This window comes from Rhinolophus sinicus, chromosome 16 (genome assembly GCF_057876585.1).
Source record: "Rhinolophus sinicus isolate RSI-liver-muscle chromosome 16, RSI-T2T, whole genome shotgun sequence".
NCBI lineage: Eukaryota > Metazoa > Chordata > Mammalia > Chiroptera > Rhinolophidae > Rhinolophus > Rhinolophus sinicus.
The window spans coordinates 179,892,913-179,898,983 of record NC_142516.1 but is presented as its reverse complement, the minus strand read 5'-3'; the positions used below and the strand labels follow the sequence as shown (position 1 = coordinate 179,898,983).

Here is a 6,071-nt window from a genome sequence, read left to right as displayed (position 1 = left end):
CACAGTAATATACATTTAAGATTCCTCCCTGTCTTTCTATAGCACGGTATCGGAATTCTTTCAGAATATCACTGAAAAATATCCTATTGTGTGGTTATGTTACAATTTATCAGTTCAACCAAGACATCTTGGTTGTTTCCAAGTTTTTGCAATTATGAAAAACATGCTATAAATATTTGTAAGCAGGATTTTGAGTGGATATATATTTTCAGCTCATTTGAGTAAATACTTGGACATGTGCTTGCTGGAACATATGGTAAGAGTATGTTTAACTTTGCAAATAACTGATGAAGTGTCTTCTAAAGTGACTATACCATTTTGCATTCCCATCAACACTGAAAGTGAGTTCCTGTTGTTCCACATCTTCACCAGCATTTGGTGTTGTCAGTGTTTCAAATTTTAGCCTTTAAATGGGTATCTAGTGATATCTTGTTGCATTAATTTGCAATTCCCTAATGATATATGATGTGACATATTTTTCAGATGCTTGTTTGCCATCAATATATCTTCTTTGGTAAATTATCTGTTCAGATCTTTTGTTTATTTTTAGCTGGGTTACTTTGTTTTCTTATTGTTGAGTTTCAGGAGTTCTTTGAATATTTTGGATAATAGTCCTTTATTAGATACGTTTTCGCCAATTTTTTCTCTCAACCTGTGGTTTGACTTTTCATTCTTTTAGTCTTTATGTGGAGCAGAAATTTTTAATTTGGATTAAACTAACTTATTCTTTTCATAGATCATGCTTTTGGTGTTATATTTAAAAAGTTACCACCAGAGCACATCCCAGCCAGCCCAGATATCTTGCCGTGCCTCCCACCAAGACCTCACCAAAATGCCATTTCAAATTGAACATGCCATGGAATCCATGATGTTCACAGTTCACAGATGTGCCAGGGATAAAGGCTACTTCACAAAGGAGAACCTGAGCGTGCTCATGGAAAAGTGGTTCCCTGGATTTCTGGAAAGTCAAAAAAACCCCCTGGCCACAGACAAAATAACGAAGGACCTGGACCACGGCTGAGATGGCAGAGTGGGCTTCCAGAGCTTCTTTTTGCTAATTGCTGGGCTCACCATCTCATGCAATGACTATTTTGCAATACACATGAAGCAGAAAGAAAAGAAATACGCGCAAAGCAATTATTCCTGCCCTGATAAGAGTTCTCCCAGTGGGTTGCTTAAGGAATCTCTCTGCCCCACAGCTTTCCCAAATAAGGATTTCATGAGCAGACTGAGACCCTTAGAAAATGTACAAATAAAATCCCACCCCCATTTGATGAGAAAGAACGGCCAATTAAAACCAGGTAAACTTAGGATTTTTATATTGCTTGTATCCTGTTGCCCTCAATAGACAGATTTCTTTTTAGTTCATAAATAAATAAATAAACACAGTTATCACCAAATCCAAAGGCATCTAGGTTTTTCTCCTGCGCTATCTTCTAGATTTATAGTTTTGCATTTTATACTTTGGTCTATGAACCACCTGATTTAATACATGTGACAAATCTAATATCTATAAATAGATTCATGTTTTGCATGTGGATGTTCAGTTATTCCAGCACTTTTGTTGAAAAGACTATTCTGTCTCCATTGAATTTCCTTTGATCCTTTAAACTGATATTTTAATCCTAAATATAAACTATTATGTAAGCTAAACCACATCAAAGACACTCTTTAAATTAGTGACTGTCCATTGAGCTAGTTTCTATGATGCAGAACAGATATAACATAATTTAATTTTCATATATTTTTTAAATGTGGGAAGAATATGGATGGCTCATTCAATATGTAGTATTGTGGGAATTTGTAGCCAAATGGAAAAAAAAAATACAACTCTGTCCCCAACATACACCAAAATAAATTCTGGAAATATTAATTTTCCATGAATTTTTAAAATATTCACGCACATTCCAATAAACCTATTTTTATTATGGAAAATGTCTCATATTACATTTTCGATAAATTGTGCCCCATATTTATGACATGTTTGTTCAATATTTAAGGTCCTCTGGTGTGTGATTTGCTCTGCTAAAAAGGCAGGTGAGAGGTCATAAATTTGAAGAAAGAAAGAGTCTGTTTTCCCATAAAGTTTTACAAGCTATTGAGGGAAACAAACATTGATTTTATATCACACAAATATATCTTTGAGGTAAATAAAATTTAAAACCATTAACATAGGGTGCACAAATACAGTTTGTTTGTTTTGGTTTCATTTTTCTACAGTTTAATTCTCTATCAAGTTTCTATTGTTTCCAATGTAGAAAAAGGAATCACTCATAGCTGGGTAAATCTAATTATTTACCTACCCCTTTTTCACTTCCTCCTTTCCTTGGAATAGACTATTAGACAGCAGCATGGGGGAACTTCATTTTTATCCTTTTGGAATCTACTGTTACCTATAATGCTTTACTTGTCCCATCAGGCCTGGCACCCCCTGAACTGTCGCCCTGTATTAATTTGATTCTCAGCTTGACGTTCCCTCCACCCCCCTGACATCCTTGAATGTCCATCAGCTGACTTATGAGCTTTACAGGAACACTGGGATAAACTGAAAGTTAGCCAAAAAGAAAGTACATATGACACTAACTTACTTTACTTACCCCTCTTTATATAGCTCTGTTGAGAGCCTGAGAAGTAAAGAGAGAGGCCAGAAGCATGTAAAAAAGGAACCTATTCTTCACTGAGGAATCAAAAAGAGTTTCCCTGGAAAATTTGTGCTAGAAGTGACATCTGAAGAATGAGTATCATCTAGTCCAAGGAGATGAGGGAAAGGAGATATGGAGAATTCTAAGGGAGGAGGAAGAAGGAATAAAAGTCCTCGGGTTTGGAGTTGAAAGTTTGCGGTGTGAGGGTGGAGATATTTAAGCAAGCTGAGAAAAGAAAAGTCTCCATATTTCCTTTAGAGATCTCCTAAGGGCGATAGACACTTTTAGATCAAATAGTCTTTCAGCCTCCTGTGTCTTCATGGATAACTATTCTATTTTATATGAATAATCAGTGTGGGTTCCAACTCTCAGATATTAACAGTGTATTTTGATAATGCTCTTCTGGAAAGTTAGTACAGGTCTTTTTCAAAGCACAATATGTAGTCTTTAAATTAGTGATGGTTTTTTTGAAAGGGGTATCCAAAGGCATGGTTTATGAGGTTGCTGATTGTATACCTTGTAAACCAGAAAAAGCAACATGATGCTTTGCTACATTAATGATGTAAAGTCAGCCAAAAAAGGCCGCATAATTATGACACAAGCAAGTCAGCAACATCAGAATGAATTAGGTGGCTGGCAAAAAAAAAAAAATTGTCTGTGACTACTATTTCATAATAGCGACCAAAATATTGAATCATCAGTGATGGTTTGTGCTTTTCCTAAGACTCATGAGATATTTTGACATTGAGAACTAATAGTTCCTTAAAAATTATTAACTATACTGTCTTTCAGTTGAAAGTCAACTTTAAAAAACAAACAAACAAAAACAAACAAACAACAACAACAAAAAACTTGTTGCCTTTTCAAGTACCTCACTGGACAGTTTTTAGAAAATTGATGCTTTGCTATGCTGTATTAGTAATGACTAGAGAGATTTAAGAGAACTTCCTGAAACATAAAATTTAATTCCAAGGAGGAATCTATGCACTGGAAGACTGTGGCTAAAAAAAAAAAAAAAAAAAAAAGTGCAAAAATAAGTAATCCTTTATAACTCTTAATTACCTTAATTTGAATTTAACACTTTCCTTGGTGTCTTTATTCCTGCTAAAGTCTCTCAGAGGCCAAAATATATCCTAATCAACGGTCTTTTCATGCATTTCATGGGTTTTAATTTTGTGAATAAAGCCCTAAAGTTCCTAATTAGATGAATACAGTCTTTCCAAGTGCTGAATCTGGAATGGCGCTTCTATTTGAGATGGCATTACAATTCCTAATAATAATATTAGCCATAATGACCATATTACTCAATACCATCATGTGACTCTTTTTAGTAACGTCAAATAGTCCAACTTTTCCAATTTTATTTCTGCATGAAAACATTTATATTTTTACTGCCAACCATAATACACCATGTATTTGAAACACTGCATTTCTAGGACGGATGCCTGCATGTCATTATCATCCTGTGTCCTTGTCCCTAAGAAATGTTTCCCTGTGGGATCCACATGGCACTCCAAGCTGCCTGCAGTCTTTCCAGGAGGCAACTAATTAGCCCCCAAAATAATTCATTTCCAGAGGGGACTCAAATTAGCTACATTTCTCATGTATCTCTCTCTGAGAATGAACTTCATGGAAGTTATGTCAAACTGCTCCAGTTAGGACCTAATTCTGAGGCCTCTTTTACGGGAGGATTGGACAGCGTTAGGCATGAAGGATAGTCTTACCCTCAGATCAGGTGGATCCATCTGGATTCACTGACTTTGTCTTAAAAATTATGATAATCTACTTTCACTGGACTCTAAAAGAGCCCAGTAGATTGAATTATTATTATATAATTATACGTATTATATATCAAATTAAATATATAAATATGAAATATAGACATAAGCAAACTCTCAGGTGAATTGATGATTGCCTCCCTTACCTGTGGGCTAATTCGGTATCTAAATCTTTGTGGTTTTTTTCTCCCACTTCATAAGGTTCTATATTTTTCTTATCAATTCTACTGGCTACACTGATTTTACATTTTGTAAAACCTGCTGCCTATGGCAGGATGTACTGTAGCCCTCTTATATACTCCCTCTGATGGTGAGAGGTTAGATATTTATTGGTATTACTACTAAATTTGCAGTTCTTGGTCAAATCTTCAAGAACCCCTTGGTCTCCTATTTTTTTCCTCTTTTTCCTTTCAACTGTTCTTTTTCTAATCCACAGACCTAATTTCCCTATGCTTTGCTATCTGTGCACCATGCATCTTTACCAATTTGAGTTCTGCTGCAGCCATTGAGTTCTGATATTCTCCTCAGCGGCTGTGGGTCCTACATCACGGATGTGACTACCTTTTTTATCGCATCACTAGCTTCTCTGTTGGGGAAATATTCCCTTTATGATGCATTCTGATGCTTCACCTCCCCAAAGCTTCCTCTCTGTCCCTCTCTGTTGTAGGAGAAATTATTTATCTAGTCCACAAGAAAATACATTTTTTGGATAGAAAACAGCTAACACCTTTTTGTAGTTCCACAAGAAAGACAGTTCTCATCAAGAAACTAAGAAAACCCTTTATTTATATGCTTTCTGTTTCTTTAAATCAAAGTAGCCATACATCAAAGGCTGTTGGATGGCAGAGAAAAGGCGAAACACTCTCTCAGCACTTTTATCTTTGTCTTCTTACTGTCCATTAAATGAGTTACATGATTATAACGTAAGGAACACAAATAATCACAAGTATATAAGAATAATGTAAATTTAGCTGAACTTTATTTTTTAAGAAGTTAGTATTTTCTGTCACACTTTCATTAATTTCCTTTGGATTTGAATTCAATGATTTTTTTTCTCCCTTAGATGAACCTGCAGGCAATAGTACTAAACATCTCAGTAACCACCAGAGGAAGTTTAACTAATTAAAAGACAAATTTCAGGGAGAGAGCTGCAATTACCATACAAAGAATAAATTACTATCAGTAAAGAAAATATAATCAAAATGTCTTATTGCCTGCCTTGCCTTCTGCTACCCCTCCCTTCTGTTTTCCTCAGCTTAAAATGGTGGGAATCCTTAATACTGTTCACAATACCTCCAGTGTCCTTTCTTCCAGGCACGTGCTGGGTAGAATGGCTCATCACCATGGCCACGGCACTTAGCAGTGACTCTGAGACCAGCTCTGTCCATGCGTAATTCTGAACATGCTTTGAAGAGCCAATGGGATGACTTGCCACACAATTTTCCTCTCTATTAATGCAACAGGGAATGAACCCGTCAAAATGGTAACTTTTCCATGAGTCCAGGCCATGGAGTGATTAAGACGACTTGGAGCAAAGGCTCCAACTGAACTTCAATGGTTAAAAATCAAGATAAACACTAAAAGAAGAAAATTAAAATAACTCAAAATGCAAAGACCAGAGATATCATTATCAATAATAGATTATACATCC

At 35.6% G+C, this 6,071-nt stretch overlaps 1 pseudogene; it reads left to right on the top strand.

The window, feature by feature from the left end:
• The first annotated feature begins 832 nt into the window (after positions 1-832).
• On the top strand, positions 833-5,814 carry LOC109435053 (protein S100-A10 pseudogene; annotated as a pseudogene).
• The last annotated feature ends 257 nt before the right edge of the window (positions 5,815-6,071 follow it).